This window comes from Cervus canadensis, chromosome 16 (assembly GCF_019320065.1).
Source record: "Cervus canadensis isolate Bull #8, Minnesota chromosome 16, ASM1932006v1, whole genome shotgun sequence".
NCBI lineage: Eukaryota > Metazoa > Chordata > Mammalia > Artiodactyla > Cervidae > Cervus > Cervus canadensis.
The window spans coordinates 3,731,939-3,751,801 of NC_057401.1; the positions used below are offsets into that span (position 1 = coordinate 3,731,939).

The 19,863-nt window shown below is 39.8% G+C and overlaps 2 pseudogenes; both read right to left on the minus strand.

The window, feature by feature from the left end:
- Positions 1-4,802: 4,802 nt before the first annotated feature.
- On the minus strand, positions 4,803-4,875 carry LOC122454645 (annotated as a pseudogene).
- Positions 4,876-12,306: 7,431 nt separating this feature from the next.
- On the minus strand, positions 12,307-13,293 carry LOC122454381 (annotated as a pseudogene).
- Between the last annotated feature and the right edge of the window lie 6,570 nt (positions 13,294-19,863).

Genomic DNA, 19,863 nt, shown 5'->3' on the forward strand with positions numbered 1-19,863 from the left:
TCTCCCAGTCTGAAGCCAAATTGTTAATGGTCCCTCTAGAATTGTGCCAGGATGCCTTAAAAATTTTTTTATCACCTGGCTTGGGTCTTTCTAAAGCTTACTTCTGCCTAAGAGCTGTTTTAACTATCTGCTCCATTTTTATAATCAGATTTCTTTTTTTAACGTCCTGGGTCAGCTTTTGCTTAGCATTAAAGAAAAATTTTCAAGTAAAATACCTAGGAAAGTGGCTCTATGCAGCTTGGAATTTGCATTTAAATATATTTTCATACACTGCTGGTGGGAGTGTAAATTGGTTCAGTCTTTTTGCAAAGCAATTTGGATTGCAGATCAAGAGACTTAAAAATGTTCATACCCTTTGACTCAGGATGGGAATGTAGCTCACAGAAACAGTCCAAAATGGAGGCAAAGATTTCAGTCCTTGTGTTCATTTGACAATCAGATTAAAACGAATGTCCAATAAACAAAACCCTATATTTACATGAAAACAAAGTGCCTTGTGAGAAATAGAAGTCTGCTATAGTAAATTTATACTGACTAATGAGTGTTGTCCTAGGTATTCATGAACATTCAAGGAGCTTATATACAAGTGACATCTTTGTGAGTTTTCAGAAGGTGCTCTGATATTCAGGTACTGTGTCATAAAGTCTTCTATCTGTTCATCCTCAGCTAAGTATTCATATAGCCAGACAGACATCACTTCATCACTTCCCCAAAGGAAAGAAGCTGCATACTGATAGCTTCAAAGGGATTGCTTTGTCCTAAATTTTGCTCTAAACCAAGAAACCAAGTCCTGTCAGACTCTGCAGCCCCATGGACCATAGAGTCCATGGAATTCTCCAGGTCAGAATATTGGAGTGGGTAGCCGTTCCCTCCCTCCTCCAGGGGATCATCCCAGCCCAGGGATCGAACCCAGGTCTCCCACATTGCAGGCAGATTCTTTACCAGCTGAGCTGCAAAGGAAGCCCAAGAATACTGGAGTGGGTAGGTTATTCCTTCTCTAGCAGATCTTCCCAGGAATTGAACTGGGATCTCCTGAATTGCAGGCGGATTCTTTACCAACTGAGCTATCAAGGAAGCCCAAGGAGCACTGAGGATTTGGCAACCTTGAGGAGAGAGCAATGCCATTGAGAAATCCTTAGCTGTAGATGTTCTCCACCTTGTTTTCATCTTAAAACAGAGACACATTCCCAGGAGATAGTAATAGGGCTGCTAAGGGCCCTACAGAATCTGATACCTGACCTGTACTAGCTATATGACCTTAAATTTCTGTATAGCTCAGTTTCCTCACCTGTAAAACTGGGCCAATAACAATGCTGTAAACGTTGTGGGAACTCATTAACTCTCCTCTTTACTCTGTTCTAGCATGACCTGTCTAAACTCACTGCATGAACCAACCCACTTAAGATGTTCCATAGAAACAAGCCTTCTGTGTGTGTGTGCTTTTCTGGTTTTTAATAACATCTTTATTAAGATATAATTTATATTCCATATATTTCACCAATTTAGAGGGTAGGATTCAAGTAAACAGTGGTGCCACTGTGGAAAACAGTACGGAGATTCCTCAAAAAATTAAGAATAAAACTGCCATATAATGCAGAAATTCTACCTCTAGATATTTATCCAAAGAAAATTAAAAACACTAACTTGAAAAGATGTATGTACCCCATGTTCACTGCAGCACTGTTTACAATAGCCAAGGTATGGAAACAACCATAGTGTCATCAATGGATGAATAGATAGAGAAAATGTGGTGTATATATACAATGGAATATTATCCAGCCATTAAAAAAGATTTTGTCATCTGTGATAACATGGACCTTGAGGGCATTTGCTAAGTGAAATAAGTCAGATGGAAAGATAAATACCATATGATCTTATTTATATGTGAAATCTAAAAAAAAAAAAATCAAACTCACGGAACAGATAGGTGGTTGCCAGAGGCAGCAAGTAGGGTGTTAGCAAAATGGGTGAAGGAGTCAAACAATACAAACTTCCAGATATAAAATAAATAAATAAATCATAATGATGTAAGTCACCTTAAATCATGCATGATGGCTTTAATTAATACCATATTGCATATTTGAAAGTTGCTAATGGACCTTTCGTACAAATGGAGTCATATGAAGTTTTTTGTGACTGGTTTCCTTCATGTGGCATAATGTTTTCCAAGTTCATGTTGTAGCATGTATCAGTACTTCATTCTTTTATGACTGAACAATATTCTGTTGTGTGGATATACTACATTTTGTTTATCTTACATCAGCTGATGAGCATTTAGGTTGTTTCCACTTTTGGCTATTATGAATAAAGTTGTTATGACATTCACGTACAAGTTTTTGTGTGAATGTAGGTTTTCAATTGTTCTGGGCATATACCTAGCAGTGAAATTGCTTGCTCATATGGTAACTCTAAGTTTCTGAGGAATTGGCAAACTGTATTTTCCAAGAAGATCATACCACTTTATATTCTCATTAGCAATTTATAAGAGGATATAAAATGGTGCAGCCATTTTGGGTATGTAGAATATCTCATTGAGATTTTGACTTGCATTTCCCCAATGACTAATAATTGCTTACAAAGGTCCATAGAGTCAAAGCTATGGTTTTTCCAGTAGTCATGTATGGATGTGAGAGGTGGACAATAAAAATGGCTGAGCACCTTTTTCATTAATGCCTTCAAACTGTGGTGTTGGAGAAAACTCTTGAGAGTCCCTTGGACAGCAAGGAGGTCAAACCAGTCAGTCCTAAAGGAAATCAACCCTTGGGTTGAACTGATTCATTGGAAGGACTGATACTGAAGCTGAAGCTCCATACTTTGGCCACTTGATACGAACAGCTGACTCATGGGAAAAGACCCTATTGCTGGGAAAGATTGAGGGCAGGGGGAGAAGAGGATGACAGAGGATGAGATGGTTAGATGGCATCACCGACTCAATGGACATGAATTTGAGTAAGCTCCAGGAGTTGGTGAAGGACAGGGAAGCCTGGCATGTTGCAATCCATAGGGTCACAAAGAGTCAGACATGACTGAGTGACTGAACAACAAGAATATCTCATTGAGTTACATGCATTTCCCCAATGACTAATAATGTTGAGTGTCTTTTCATGTACTTACTGATGATTTGTATATCTGCCTTTGGAAAAATGTCTACTAAGATCATTTTCCCATTTAAAAATAGGACTATTTGTCTTTTTATATTGAGTAATAAGGGTTTTTCATATATTCTGATAACACATCCCTTAGCAGATATATGATTTGCAAATATTTTCTCCCATTGTGAATTATTTTCTAATTTTGTTGATAGTGCCCTTTGAAGCATGAAAGTTCTAAACTTTGATAAAAAGTTTATGTTACTGGGACTTCCCTGGTGGTCCAGTGGCTAAGACTCCACACTCACAATGCAGAAGGCTTGGGTTGGATCCCTGGTCAGGGAACTAGATCCCAGATGCTGCAACTAAGAGTTCGCATGTCACAACCAAAGATCCTTTATGCCATAATGAAGGCTGACGATCTTGCATGCTGCAACTAAGACCCAGCACAACCAAATAAATATATTTTTTTAATCATAATTTCTCAGAAATTCTGATTCAGTAGGTCTGTGGTGGAGTCATGGAACCAGCATTTTTAATGCAGGCATCAGGCATTTCCTGAGGCAGTTTGGTCCACAGATGGAATTTCACAGAACACATGTTCTTGACAAAACTTGATTCTCCATATTCTCTGCCAACCTGTTTTTACTTTAGTCTTTTTCATCCTCTAGAAATGGCACTATAGTCCATCCAATTTTTCAAGTCTCGAACTTAAGAGTTATTAGTGATTCCCCCATGTTCCTCACCTCTTGCACCCAGCCCATTATCAAATCCTTTATAGTCTATCCATTAAATATATTCTGAATCTCTCCTCTTTTTCTCTGTCTCTATTGCCACCATCATCTCTCACTTTGGCTGCTACAATATTCTCCCAACTTGCTTTCCTGCACTCTTTCTTGCCTTCTCCTATAATTCATTCTCTAGTCAGCAGCCAGCATGATTTAAAAAAACTTTAACAACAAACCTGCACATACTTAAAGTGTATACCTTTATAAGTTTAACAAATATATACACCTGTGAAACCATTACCACAATCAATATGTTCATTCATCACCCCCAAAAGTTTCTTCATATCCCTTGGTAATCCCTGGATGCAAGAGGTGAGGAAGATGGAGGAATCACTAATAACTCTTAAGTTTGAGACTTGAAAAATTGGATGTACTATAGTACCATTTCTATAGTCCAATTTCTGTAATCCTTGTTTACTGTATCTCCCAAGTCACCTGTCCCCAGGCAACCAGTCATCTGCCTTATGTCACTACAGATTACTTTGCATTTTCCAAAAGTTTCTGTAAATGAAACCACACGATATGTACTCTCTTTTGTATGACTTCTTTCATTCGGCATTATTACTTTGAGATTCATCCGAATTTTAGGGTTCATTCCCTTTTTTTGTCATCCTTGCTCAGCATGTGTGCTAAGTCGCTACAGTTGTGTCCAACTCTCTGCAACCCTATGGACTGTAGCCAGCCAGGCTCCTCTGTCCATGGGACTAGATTAGGACTCTGCACATTCACCACCAAGGGCCCAGGTTCAATCCTTTTTCAGGGAAATAAGATCCCAGAAGCTGCCTGGTGCAGCCAGTTAAAAAGAGAGATGAAGAGAGAGTAAAAATAAAAAGCAGAGTCCAACCCAGGGATCCAACCCAAGTCTCTTATGTCTCCTGCATTGGCAGGCGGGTTCTTTACCACTAGGGCCACCTGGGAAGCCATCTCCTTGTGCAGGGGCCATGCTAATCTTCTTTGTGACGTTCCAATTTTATTATATGTGCTGCTGAAGCAAGCACTAGGGTTTATTCCTTTTAAATACTGAATAGTTTCCCATGGTAGGGAAACGCCAGTTTGTCCAATCACTTGTTGAACTTTTGGGATGTTTCCAACGTTTCATGATTACAAGTGAAGTTGTAAAGTCTATGTATAGGCACATCTTTTTCTTTTTACTGGCTAAGTGCCTAGTAGTAGAATGAATGGAACATATAGTCATGTTTTTATGTTTTGTTTTGTTTTTTTAAAGAAGCTACCAAACTATTTTCCAAAGTGGCCTTATCATTTAGATTCCCATTAGTATTATGTGAAAACTCCAGTTCCTCTATGTCATCACCAACACTTGGTTTGGGTCAGGTCTAATAGCTTAGTTGGTAAAGAATCTGCCTGCAACACAGGAGACCTGTGTTCGATTCCTGGGTCAGGAAGATCACCTGGAGAAGGAAATGGCAACCCACTCCAGTATTCTTGCCTGGAGAATCCCATGAACAGAGGAGTCTGATGGGCTACAGTCCATAGGATCACAAAAGTTGGACATGACTGAGAGACTAAACCACAAGCACCACCAATAAGTGTTTAGTGACTATCTCTCTGTAGTTTTAGTTTTTGCTTTCCTAATGACTAATGACATTGAACATCTTCTCCTGTTATTATTTACCATTTGTGTATCTTCTTTTGTAAAGTGTATGGTCAAATCTTTTGCCCATTTGTATGCTGAGTTTCTTATTCTTGAGCTTTGAAAGTTCTCTGTATTTTCTGGATACAACTCTTTTATCAAATATTTAATTTGCAAATTAGTCTTTGCTTTATATTTTTACTCTCTCTCCATCTCTCTTTTTTAACTGGCTGCTCCATACAGCTTCTGGGATCTTAGTTCCCTGACCAAGGATTGAACCTGGGCCCTTGGTGGTAAATGTTCAGAGTTTTAATCGCTGGACCACCAGGGAATTCTCTTTATTCTCTTAAGAATGTCTTTTGAAAAAACAATTTAAAAATTTTGGTGAAGTACAGTTTATCAATGTGTTCTTTTGTAGATCATGTATTTATTTGGTGTCATATAAAAAAAATATGCCTAAATCAAAGTCAAAAAAACTTTCTCCCTTTTTTTCTTGTTGGCCCTTTATAGTCTGGGGTTTTACATTTAGGTCTATTATCCATTTTGAATTAATTTTTGCATATTATGTGAGATATGGATCAAAGTATGTTTTTTTGTGAATTTGGTTTTGAATATAAAAATACATCTATCAATATTTAGCAACATTTGTTGAAAGACTCTTTTCTCCACTGAACTGCCTTTGTACCTTTAAAAAAAAAATCTGTCCAGTTCTTAATAGTTAAGACATGGAAGCAACCTATATGTCCATTGACAGATGAATGGATAAAGAAGATATATAGATATATATATACACACAGTGGAATACTTGTTGTTTAGTCATTAAGTCACAACTGACTCTTTGGTGACCCCATGGACTTGTAGCTTGCCAGACTCCTCTGTGCATGGGATTTTGCAGGGAAGAACACTGGAGTGGGTTGCCATTTCCTTCTCCAGGGGATCTTCCCCACTCAGGGATTAACCCTTGTCTCCTGCATTGGCAAGCAGTTTCTTTACCACTGAGCCATCAGGGAAGCCCGCAGTGGAATACAACTCAGACTTTATGCCATTTGCAGCAACATGAATGGACCTAGAGATTATCATACTAAGTGAAATAAGTCAGAAAGATATCATATGATATCACTTACATGTGGAATCGAAAGTATGATACCAATTAATTTATTTATAACATGCAAGCAGACTGACAGACATAGAAAACAAGCTTACAGTTACCAAAGGGGAAAGACGGGGAGGGACAGACTAGGAGTTTGGGATTAGCAGATACAAACTATCATATATAGCATAGGTAATCAACAAGATCCTACTGTATAGCACATGAAACTATATTCAATATCCTATAATAAATCATAATGGAAAAGAATATACACACATAAATTTATATGTATATACATGTAACTGAATCACTTTGCCGTACACCAGAAACTAATACAACATTGTAAATCAACTGTACTTCATTTTTTTTAATTTTTTTAAAATTTTTTAAAAAAGATTTATCCATATATGTGTAAGTCTATTTCTGGACTCTCTACCCTGTTTGATTGATCTATTTGATATTGATGCCAAGATCACATTCTGCCTATCCTGTAATAAGTCTTGAAATCAGATTGTATTAATCCTTCAACTTTGTTTTTTCCTTTCAAAGTAGTTTTGACTATTCTTTGTTCTTTGCAGTTCCATGCTAATTTTAGAATCATCTTTTCAATGATTTTTTTTAAAGCAAACAATACCCTGTAGTGATTTTGATTGAATTAACATTGACTCTATAAATAGACTGGGAAAATTGACACAGGAACAATACAGAATCTTTTGAAGCAGGAACACAGTATATATATTGTTTGTTTATATCTTTTTTAATCTTTAATTTCTCTCAATAATGCTCTGTAATTTTAAGTACACAGGCTTTTTTTCTTTTTTTGGCTGCACCGCGCCACTTGTAGAAACTTAGTTCCCTCGCTGGGCACTGAACCCAGGCTCTCGACAGTGAAAGCACCAGGTCCTAACCACGGACTGCCAGAGAACTCCATAAATACACAAGTCTTGTGTGTCTTTTGTCAGATATATCCCTAGAGACTTCATTTTCTGATGTTATCAATAACAATAGTGTTTTTATAGCTCCAATTACTGCATGTTTGTTGCTAGCATATGGATATACAATTTATTTTTGGATGTTGATATTGTGCAATCTTGCTAAATCATTGGTCACTTCTAGTAGTTCTTTAGAGATTCCATTGGATCTACTAAATAGATGCTCAGGTTATCTGTGGATAAAGAGAATTTTACTTCTTCTTTTCCAATTGGTATATGCTTTTGTTCCTTGTCTAATTTCATTGGTTAGTAGGCATGACAACGTACAAATATCCTTACTTGTTCCATTCCACTTCACCATTAAGTATGATGCCAGCTCTAGGATTATTTTTAAATAGTCTGACAAAATATACATAATATGCTATTTATCATTTTCAAGTGTTCAATTCAGTGGCATTAAGACCATTCATGTTTTGGAAACATTACTATGATTTGGTTTCAGAACTTTTTAATCTTCGCAATAGGAAACCTGGTGACCATTAAGTAGCCACTCTCCATTCCTCTTCCTCCAAGCCCCTAGAAACCTCTAAAATGCCACCTAGCTCTATGTTTCTTTAAGTTGGCTTTTCCTTTTGTTGCTGAGTTGTAAGAATTAGCTGTAGGTTTTTAATAGATGCCCTTTTTAGATTGAAGAAGTTCCTTTCCATTCATCAGTTCAGTTCAGTTCAGTTCAGTCACTCAGTCATGTCAGAATCTTTGCAACACCATGAACTGCAGCATGCCAGGCCTCCCTGTCCATTACCAACTCCCAGAGTCCACCCAGACCCATGTCCATTGTGTCAGTGATGTCATCCAACCATCTCATCCTCTGTCGTCCCCCTCTTCTCCTGCCTTCAATCTTTCCCAGCATCAGGGTCTTTTCCAATAAGTCAGCTCTCCACATCAGGTGGCCAAAGTATTGGAGTTTCAGCTTCAACATCAGTCCTTCCAATGAACACCCAGGACAGATCCCCTTTAGGATGGACTGGTTGGATCTCCTTGCAGTCCAAGGGACTCTCAAGGGTCTTCTCCAACACCATAGTTCAAAAGCATCAGATCTTTGGCACTCAGCTTTCTTTATAGTCCAACTCTCACATCCATACATGACAACTGAAAAACCATAGCCTTGACTAGATGGACCTTTGGTGGCAAAGTAATGTCTCTGCTTTTTAATATGCTGTTTAGGTTGGTCATAACTTTCCTTCCAAGGAGTAAACGTCTTTTAATTTCATGGCTGCAATCACCATCCGCAGTGATTTTGGAGCCCAGAAAAATAAAGTCAGCCACTGTTTCCACTCTTTCCCCATCTATTTGCCATGAAGTGATGGGACCAGATGCCATGATCTTAGTTTTCTGAATGTTGAGCTTTAAGCCAACTTTTTCACTCTCCTCTTTCACTTTCATCAAGAGGCTCTTTGGTTCTTCTTCACTTTCTGCCATAAGGGTGGTGTCATCTGCATATCTGAGGTTACTGATATTTCTCCCAGCAATCTTGATTCCAGTTTGTGCTTCCTCCAGCCCAGCGTTTCTCATGATGTACTCTGCATATAAGTTAAATAAGCAGGGTGACAATATACAGCCTTGACGTACTCCTTTTCCTATTTGGAACCAGTCTGTTGTTCCATGTCCAGTTCTAACTGTTGCTTCCTGACCTGCATACAGGTTTCTCAAGAGGCAGGTCAGGTGGTCTGGTATTCCCATTTCTTTCAGAATTTTCCACAGTTTATTGTGATCCACACAGTCAAAGGCTTTGGCATAGTCAATAAAGCAGAAATAGATGTTTTTCTGGAACTGTCTTGCTTTTTCAATGATCCAGCGGATGTTGGCAATTTGATCTCTGCTTCCTCTGCCTTTTCTAAAACCAGCTTGAACATCTGGAAGTGCACAGTTCACATATTGATGAAGCCTGGCTTGGAGAATTTTGAGCATTACTTTACTAGCGTGTGAGATGAGTGAAATTGTATGGTAGTTTGAGCATTCTTTGGCATTACCTTTCTTTGGGATTGGAGTGAAAACTGACCTTTTCCGGTCCTGTGGCCACTGCTGAGTTTTCCAAATTTGCTGGCATATTGAGTGCAGCACTTTCACAGCATCATCTTTTAGGATTTGAAGTAGCTCAACTGGACTTCCATCACCTCCACTAGCTTTGTTCATAGTGATGCTTCCTAAGGCCCACCTGACTTCACATTCCAGGATGTCCAGCTCTAGGTGAGTGTGAGTGATCACACCTTCGTGATTATCTGGGTCGTGAAGATCTTTATTGTACAGTTCTTCTGTGTATTCTTGCCACCTCTTCTTAATATCTTCTGCTCCTGTTAGGTCGATACCATTTCTGCCCTTTATGGAGCCCATCTTTGCATGAAATGTTCCCTTGGTATCTCTGATTTTCTTGAAGAGATCTCTAGTCTTTCCCATTCTATTGTTTTCTTCTATTTCTTTGCATTGATTGCTGAGAAAGACTTTCTTATCTCTCCTTGCTATTCTTTGGAACTCTGCATTCAAATGGGAATATCTTTCCTTTTCTCCTTTGCTTTTCTTTTCATTTCACAGCTATTTGTAAGGCATCCTCAGACAGCCATTTTGCTTTTTTGCATTTCTTTTTCTTGGGGATGGTCTTGCTTCCTGCCTCCTGTACAATGTCACAAATCTCCATCCATAGTTCATCAGGCACTCTGTCTATCAGATCTAGTCCCTTAAATCTACTTCTCACTTCCACTGTATAGTCATGAGAGATTTGATTTAGGTCATACCTGAATGGTCTAGTGGTTTCCCCCACTTTCTTCAATTTAAGTCTGAATTTGGCAATAAGGAGTTCATGATCTGAGCCACAGTCTGCTCCCAGTCTTGTTTTTGCTGACTGTATAGAACTTCTCCATATTTGGCTGCAAAGAATATAATCAATCTGATTTCGGTGTTGACCATCTGGTGATGTCCATGTGTAGAGTCTTCTCTTGTGTTGTTGGAAGAGGGTATTTGCTATGACCAGTGCGTTCTCTTGGCAGAACTCTGTTAGCCTTTGCCCTGCTTCATTCTGTACTCCAAGGCCAAATTTGCCTGTTTGTCCAGGTGTTTCTTAACTTCCTACTTTTGCATTCCAGTCCCCTATAAGGAAAAGGACATCTTTTTTGGGTATTAGTTCTAGAAGTTCTTGTAGGTCTTCATAGAACTGTTCAACTTCAGCTTCTTCAGCGTTACTGGTTGGGGCATAGACTTGGATTACCATGATACTGAATGGCTTGCCTTGGAAATGAACAGAAATCATTCTGTCATTTTTGAGATTGCATCCGAGTACTGCATTTCGGACTCTTTTGTTGACCATGATGGCTACTCCATTTCTTCTAAGGGATTCCTGCCCACAGTAGTAGATATAATGGTCATCTGAGTTAAATTCACCCATTCTAGTCCATCTTAGTTCGCTGATTCCTAGAATGTCAATGTTCACTCTTGCCATCTCCTGTTTGACCACTTCCATTCATAGTTTACAGCTTTTATTTTTAATAAAAAATGGTTTGCCAAATGCTTTGGGATAGTTACATGGCTTTTCATTTTTAGTTTATTGGAGAAGGAAATGGCAACCCACTCCAGTATTCTTGCCTGGAGAATTCCATGGACAGAGGAGCCTGGTGGGCAATAGTCCATGGGATCGCAAAGAGTTGGACATGACTGAGTGACTAACACTTTATGATGGATTATGCTGCTTAATTTTCAAATATTAAACTTTGGCTAAATCTGACTTAATCATGATGGTTGTCCTCTTTATATACTATTAGATTCACCTTGCTAAAATTATGTTTGGAATTTTTTCATCTATGTTTGTGAAGGATATTTGTCTATATTTATTTTTCTTAACATTTTTTCTTTAGTTTTAGTATCAATGTGTTCATGCATGCTGTTACTCACTTGTGTCTGGCTGTTTGCAACCCCATGGACTGTAGCCTATCAGGCTCCTCTGTCCATGTGATTTCCCAGGCAAGGACCCTGGAGCGGGTTGCCATTCCCTTCTGCAGGGGATCTTCCTGGCCCAGGGGTGAACCTGCTTCTCCCCCACTGGCAGGCAGATTCTTTACTACTGTGTCACCCGGTATCAATAGCATTTCAATTTTTTGGAAAAAAATTTTCTATATTCTTACCTGGAGAATCCCCATGGACAAAGGAGCCTAGCAAGCTATATAGTCCATGGGGTCACAAAGGGTTGGACACAACTGATGAGACTTAGCATGCATGCATGCAGAATGGTTACTGTTGTGTCACACCAGTGAAATTGCTGGAAATCCACTCCCCAGGACTGGCTAGAAATCCATCCTATAGGGTGCTAGAAATTGTCTTACCAGAGCCATTCTGCTCCGAATACCTGAGAGGGAGTGCCTGGGGAAGTTGTTGCTTGCTAGGTGTTGGCTTCTGTGTATTGCAGGAGCTCGATCTTGAGGAAGCTGCTGCCATTGCAGGAACCTGGTGTTGAAGCAATTGTGTGTCCTAAAGGAGCTGCATGAGAGAAGCTGTCTTGCTACAGGAGCTAGGCAATGCACAGACTGCGCACGTCACCGGAACCTGGCCCGAAGGTGACCCATGCTACCGCAGCCAAGGGGAACTGGGAATTCCTCCTGTGGTGTCTCTCCAGTGCCCTCTACCCTTAAAGCTAAACAAGTGCTTACTGGCAAAGGCACAATATTTAAAGGGCTCAATCCATTTTCACAAAGCAGGCAATGAAGAGTGATTTTAGATTTGAGATGCAATAATTTGATAATTGGCATAATTTTTTTTCCAAACACAACCTCTTTTAATGTACATATAGAAAATATATGTGTTAACCACATTGGAAGAAAAGCAAAATACTGGTTGTAGGATTTCTCAAATTACATTTTTTCCAAGGTGCTTTCAGTAACAGTACAGGGGCTTCAGTGTCTGTCGGGCTGCTCTTACATCAATGATCATTCTTGGGACCAGGCTGGAGGACTTGCATTCCGTTGGAAAGGTGTAAGGCACCTGCTGCTACAAAGGGGAATTAATGAAGGAGAAGCCATACTTGCCACTTAAAGAATTATTTAAAGTTTGATTATTTGGGTAACAAAGACCAAGGCTGTACCTTGATTTTTCATTTCTGAAAGTTACACTTTAAGTCAAAAAAATTTCTGTTCTGCAAAACTCCATATGTTTATATCATGGTATCTTATCAAAAGGAAGAGAAAAAAACATTTCGTCATACGAATCTCTTTTTTTTTTTTTTTTGGTATCTTAAATGTCAATGATCACAAAAACTTCTGGCTTCTCTTCATTATAGACCTGCATTGCTGAGTACGTTATTGCTTTGACTTCAGTTCCCTGAGGGTGATTGGACAATGAGAATTCTTATCCCCACCCAATTGACCGTATTTTGAAATTTCTTTGGTCGATATTAAATACTTTGACTTCCCGGGGTATGAAGAATTCATCAGCACTGAATTTATAAAGCCACTCATCCAAAAAGTGAAACAGAAGAGACTGTAAGTCATCGCCTTGGGTTTCTACTTCTGTTGTTTGCAGGGGCTCCACAGTCCCAGTATCTGGTATGTAAACCAAACATGGCCATTGCACATTGTTCAAAAGCTTCCTCCAGAGTGTCTCCCCAAGCATGTAACTGGACATCGGCTGTATGATCCAAATACTCGTACTTCCGACTGACTGGAGGATACTTGGCCTTGATCGCCTTCTGCTCCTCAGTCAAATTGTAATCTCTTACATCTTCCCCTTTCTGCTCCATGATTGCGGGTTTGGACCCAAACTCCATAATTTCCTACCTAGAAACCTTAAAACCTTATATTTAGCAATGCTTGGGTATAAGAGAATCACATAAATTACAGAATTGCTACATGTTTAGAATCTGTGGTATATTCCCAAGGAAAATCCATATATCCAATGAAAATTTATAGTCCTAAAATCTATATCAATAAAATTAAACAATAAACTGAATTAAATTAATTTTTTAAATTTCCCATTTAAGTTAGAAAAAGAACAAAAGAAACCACAAAGAAAAAAATAATAAAGATAAAAGCAAGAAGTAATGAAGTAGAGAACTAGAATAGTAGATCAAAATAAAAATTCAGTTTCTTCGAATAAAGTCAGAACATAGACAAACCACTAGGAAATTTAATTTTTAAAGTGTGTAGGAAGGAGAAGGCAAAAATATGTAAGAGTAAGAAATAATAAGAGAAAAGTAGCTGTTAACACAGAGGAAGCCAGAAGGTCATAAAACAGTTATTTTAGTTCCATAGTGCCATGCAAAAACTATAAACCTAATAAAATGAATAATGTCTTATGACAATATAGTAGACCAAAATTGACCACCTCTTGAAGATAAAAAGTTTAACAAATCAATTTGAAGGATGAAATATAGAATGCTATTAAAAAACAACAACTATCCTGTATCAAAATACCAAGCTCAGATGTTTTCACAAGAGAATTCTACCAGATATTTAAAAGACTGTCGTATTCTGCATAAATCATTTCAGACTACAGAGAAATGAAGGTAAACTTCTACATTCATTTTATGATGCATGTTAACATTGATACTACTCGTTGATTAAATGCCACACACAAGATAAAAGTATAGACTAATGTTGTTTACAAATATTGAATTTAAAAGTCCAAACTTTAGAACACAGAAAATTAAGAAAATTATAAACCACGGTCAAGTAGTGTTGAAAATAATGCAAGTATGTTTCAACATTAAGAGATCTGTTAATATAATTTAACATGTTTGTATCTAGGAAGAAAAATCATGTTGTTATTCCCATAAGAACTAAGAAGAAAAACCATGTAATTATATGCTTTAACCATATGTGCTTTAAAAACTTTAACAAAATTCAATTTTGTTGAATTCCAAAAAACAAAAACCAATGAAACAACAAAAACCTCTTAAGGAAATAAGAATGGACACCGCCCTAACATGATAGAACATATATATATACCTTAGTCCTAAAGTCAGTATCTTAAATGGGAAACAGTAAAGATCAGGAGTAAGGCAAGGATACCCACTACCTCCACTAACGTATAACATTGCCTTGAAGGTATAGGCCAATGCAGTTAGACAAGGAAAGTCAGGATAGGCATAAGACTTGAAAAAAAATCAAATATGATTAGTTCTATCTGCCAAAGTTGTGATAGTGTACCTGTGAACCCTAGGAAACCAATAATCATATTAAATCAAACAGTAAAAGAATTCTGAAGGGTACAGCAAATAAAACTAACACACAAGGAGGTGAGGGATCAAGACGGCAGAGTGGGAAGACCCTGAGCTCATGTTCTCCCATGGGCACACCAAAATTACAACCTACAATGAGATCGAGCTGAAGACTATCAGAAAAGACCTCCTACAGCTAAAGACATAAAACAACCACAACGAGACAGGTAGCATGGTTTAGTCAAGACCCACACCCGCAGGTAGATGACTCACAAATGGGAGGATAATCACAATTGCAAAGATTATCTCCAAGGAGTGAGGGGTCTGAGCCTCACACTGGGCACCCCAGCCCAGGACTCGTGCACCCAAAGCCCCCAGACCGTCTGGTTTTGGAGGCCAGTGGGGTTTATGTATGGGAGAGCTGTGAGGTTGTGGGAAAGAGACTCTATCCCTAAAGGGTGCACACAAAATCTCACATGCTCCGAGACCCCGCTCAGAAGCAGTAATCTGAAAAGATCCTGAAACAGACCCACTTGCTGATCTTAGAGAGCCTCCTATCCTAGAGAGGCAGGAGGCAAGTGAGAACTCCCCCTGGGCATACACATGCTGGCAGAAGACATTTTGGGGAGCTTGATATACCACAAAGATGCTGATTTCATCAAGAGCCATATTGGAGTCCTCCTTCTAACCTGTTAGCATTGGGAGCTTATTCACCCACCAGCTGGTTGGCAACAGTCCTGGGACAACCCAAGCCAAGCAGCCTGCTAGTGGGAATCCAGCCCTACCCACCAGCAGGTCCAGAACCTGGCCACCAGGAAGTCAGCACCAGCCCCTAAACCCACTGGGCGCCACAGCCAGAGTCACCAGGAGCCAGCCCTGTTCCCGTGTGGGCCAGTGCCAACACTGGGAGCCAGTCCTGTTCCTGCGGGCCAGTGCCAACACTGGGAGCCAGCCCTGTTCCCGCGGGCCAGCGCCAACACTGGGCCCCGCCCCTGCCCTTCCCAGACCCAACTGCCAGTCCTGTTGGAACTCAGCCCCACCTAATCAGCGACTCCACCTGAGGCAGGACCCAGTCGCCAAAGAGAAATTAAGGAAGCAATTCCATTTATAATTTGCATCAAAAAGGATAATACCCGGAATAAATCTAACCAAGGAGGTAAAAGACCTGTACCCGGAAAACTATTAAGATACTGATGAAAGAAAATGAAGACAACATAAGCAAATGGAAAGATACACTGTGCGCATGGATTGGACAAATTAATGTGCTAAAATAACCCTATGACCCAAGCAATCCACAGACTCAATACAATCCCTATCAAAATGCCAATGGCATTTATCACAGAACTAGAACAAATAATTCTGAAATTTGTATGGAAATTCAAAAGACCCTGAAAGTTTTTAAAAAAAATCTTGAGAAATTGATAGGGATGAAAATATTACCTTTCCTGTTTTGTTTTTTCCCCTTAAAAGGGCAATGTTGTAGCAAAGGGAGAGACTGGTTCTTCCAGCCTGCCTGATTGAGACTTCATCTCCACTTGCTGAGGGTTTCTAACCCAAGGTACCTGATTTTATCTTTTCATGGAGGGTGAAAGTTCAGGGAAATGCAAGGAATAGATCCATGTGACCGAGGGCCACATTATTCATTTATCCCTGGGAAGATAATTATCCAGTCCTGGTCATTTGTGCCAGAATCTCCCGCCTAGTATCACAGGTGGGTCCTTTAAAGAGACCAAACTCAGAAGGTTGCTTGTTAAGCAAATAATTGAAGCCTAAGTTGGATCCTTAGGAAGATCCAAGGCCAAGGATCTTCCTAAGGAATATTTCTGTTAACTTGTTTTCTATCTTTTCTTCCTCTAGTCTGCAAATAAGCAGATACACTTTTCTCTAGATAAATGGAATCAATTCTGAAAACCAGAATATTCTGTCCCTTCAAAAGTGTGGAAGAGACCTGATTAAAATCTTGTTCTCTAATTCAATTTTCTGGACTCCATCCCGAACTCTCTGTATTATGATTAGACAATAGACTTATTGCAACAGCTGAATGAAGGTTAGATTTGAGTACATGTATTGCCTTGCCTAGTATTCATTCATTCTTCTAGTAACAGTGCCCTGAGGTCACTTTGAAGAACAAATTCCTCCCAGCCATGAGTCAGTCCATACCATCCCCCACTCCAGGGTAATCCCGAGACCCAGACTTAGTCAATCAGTGCATGTGAAAACCATGAAGGGGTTTAGGATGGGAATGTGACCCATTTTGGACAAATTAGAATCAGATTCAAGACGTTTTTCTCACAGTTGTTTATAAGAAAGAATCTTTTTTTTTTTTTTTTCTGAACATGAATTTGGAGGACATAAACTTGGAGCTACCTGGAGCCCACATCAGAGGAAAGATTGGGGCCACTTTCCAATAGGAGAGAGCCTACCCAAGAGGCAAGCCAAGAGTGAGGAAAATACAGCTGAGAAACAGGAAGAAGCCAAGCCCTGAAGGTGATCTGAGCAGGATCCGTGTGTGCGTGCTAAGTCGCTTCAGTTGTGTCTGACCCTTTGTGATCCTGTCAACTGTAGCCCGCCAGGCTCCTTTGTCCATGGGATTCTGCAGGCAAGAATATTGGAGTGGGCTGCCATTTTGAGCTAGATCCAGTGATGTCTAAATCTACTGCCTGAAATTTTCAGATCCATAAGTCAATTCATTTTCACTGTATTCCCTGTAAGTCTGTTTGAGTTGGGATTCCTTTGCTTGAGAATAGGAACTGGATTTTATCTCTGTCTCTGAAGCATCTAAAACAATGCCTGGCAGCCTCATGAAGAACCTTCCTTGTGTTTCAAGGTGAAAGGATTTAGACTTTATCTTGGACAGGTGAGGAATCACTGAAGGACCTTCAGCAGCAGACACAGGCAATATTTTGTGTATTGGAGCTACAGGTGGGAAGAGTCTGGCGTTTTGGCTGCTTGCAAAAGCAAGCATTATGAACATGATACTCTTACCTCATAGCCCACCTAGCTGAAATTATACACCTGCTGATGACAGGAGGATGGAGCTGTACCTGAGGTATATGCCCCCTCTAGCGGTATGTGAGCAATAGGGGTTCTGTTTGGTAATTCCCCCAAGTGCCTCCCCCTTTACCGGCTCCAGCTACTCCTACAAGGAGACTTTGAGGTGTCCATGAGACAGGACTGCACACATCGAGAGTCAGCAGTAAAGCACGCTTCACTCCGCAGGGTAACATCAGGCCCTCATTAAAGGAATGCCTAGCTGTGGGTGATTAAAATCTAATTGAAACAAGCATCCTGTGAATGGCTTCCAGAATTCAGGCAAGAGAAGACTGTTAAACGTTTGAAAATTATTTTATGGTCAAACATCCCCACTCCCTTTTCTCCCACACAATCCTGTGACAGATTGATGTTTATCTCCTAATCTTCTTTAACTCTCATCGTTTCTCAATTACCAGTTGTATTATGGTATGACTGTAAAGGACCAGTTTGTATTTCTTTCTAGGTGTGATCCTTGAGGGCATACAGTCTTATTCATGTTTCTTTTTCCAGCTCTCCCCACACTCTCCACGGTGTCCTTAATGCCAGTTTGTTGAATTGAATTGGTGAAACTCAATCTCTAAATAAACCATTTTTGGGGGGAAAAAATGATCAAAGATATGCATGTTCTCTGACTCCCTATGACCACTGCCAGAAGCTCAAACTGAACGAAGCAAAAAATAAAAAAACAGTCATTAGTCACCTTTAGGAACAGCTAGATCCAGATTTTCAGTGTCACCCACACTCTCTTTCTCTGTATCTTTTGCTTCTGCTTTCCTTTGCTTTAGGCTTCATTCTTAGGCAAGTTCTGTGCAGGAGATGACACGGATGGTCACCAGCATCTATGGGCTAAATTCTGCCAGCTTAGCAAGACCAGTAGGAAAAAGTTCCTCTTCCTCAATATCTCTGGCAAAGGTCCTGAGATCAAGTCTCATTGGCCTGGCTTGGGTCATGTGACCATTACTAAGCCAGTTGTAGCCTGGAGACTGGATCACACTGATTAGCCTGGTCTGAGTAACATGGCCATTCTTGGCACCAAGGAGTGAAGCTTCATCCAAATCCCATGGACTAAGAGTAGAGAGAAAACTGAGGGTCATATTACCTGAAGAAAGGGAAAGAGCTGAACCTCACCATGTGCATTATATACAAACATCTGATAATTCCTATGCGCAGTTATAACAAAAACAGTAATAACGATAGCTACCATCGACTAATTATTTACTATATCCTAGCACTGTTCTGGGGACTTCCCAGGTGGCTTAGTGGTAAAGAATCCACCTGTCAATGCAGGAGACTCGGTTTGACCCCTGGGTCGATCCAGGAACAATCCCCTGGAGAAGGAAATGGCAGCCCACTCCAGTATTCTTGCCTGGAAAATCCCATGGACAGAGGAGCCTGGAGGGCTACAGTCCATAGGGTCTGAAAAAAGTTGGCCACGACTAAACTAAACACCACTAAAACAACACCAGCACTGTTTACTCGTTTTACATCTAGTGACTCATTTAATTCTTACACCAGTACCGTGAGGCAGGTGCTATTCCTATCCTCACTTTACAGGCATGAGTTCAAGTCTGTTTAAACTCAAATTATCAGGTTACATTGTCTCAAACTAAGACAACACAGGTCAGAAGTATAGGAGAGTATTTGATATTTTTTCCCCCTTATACCACCCAATCTGGCCATTCATGCAGCAAACACTGAACTCTATAACATCTGAATCTTCTACCAGATACTCAAAAGTAACAGGAGATCCCTGGCCCAGAGGGGTGCCAGTTTTGTCAGGGAGACAGACACATAAACACAGGATTGTTTCCCTGTGGCTCAGACAGTGAAGAATCTGCCTGCAATGCAGGAGACCTGAGGCTGATTCCAAGGTCAGAAAGATCCCCTGGAGTAGGAAATGGCAACCCACTCCAGTATTCTTGCCTGGAGAATTCCACAGAGGAGCCTGGTGCTACAGTCCACGGGGTCACAAAGAGCCGGACACGTCTAAGCAACTAACACTTTCACTTTCACACTGCACAGTGTGTTAAGTGTTTGAGCAACAGTCTCTAGAAGGAATTTTTCTTTTGTTTCCTTCCACACAAAGGGGTTTTAAAATCTTATTATAACTCAGTAATGTTATGAAAAGAGGCTCAAAGAATTTCA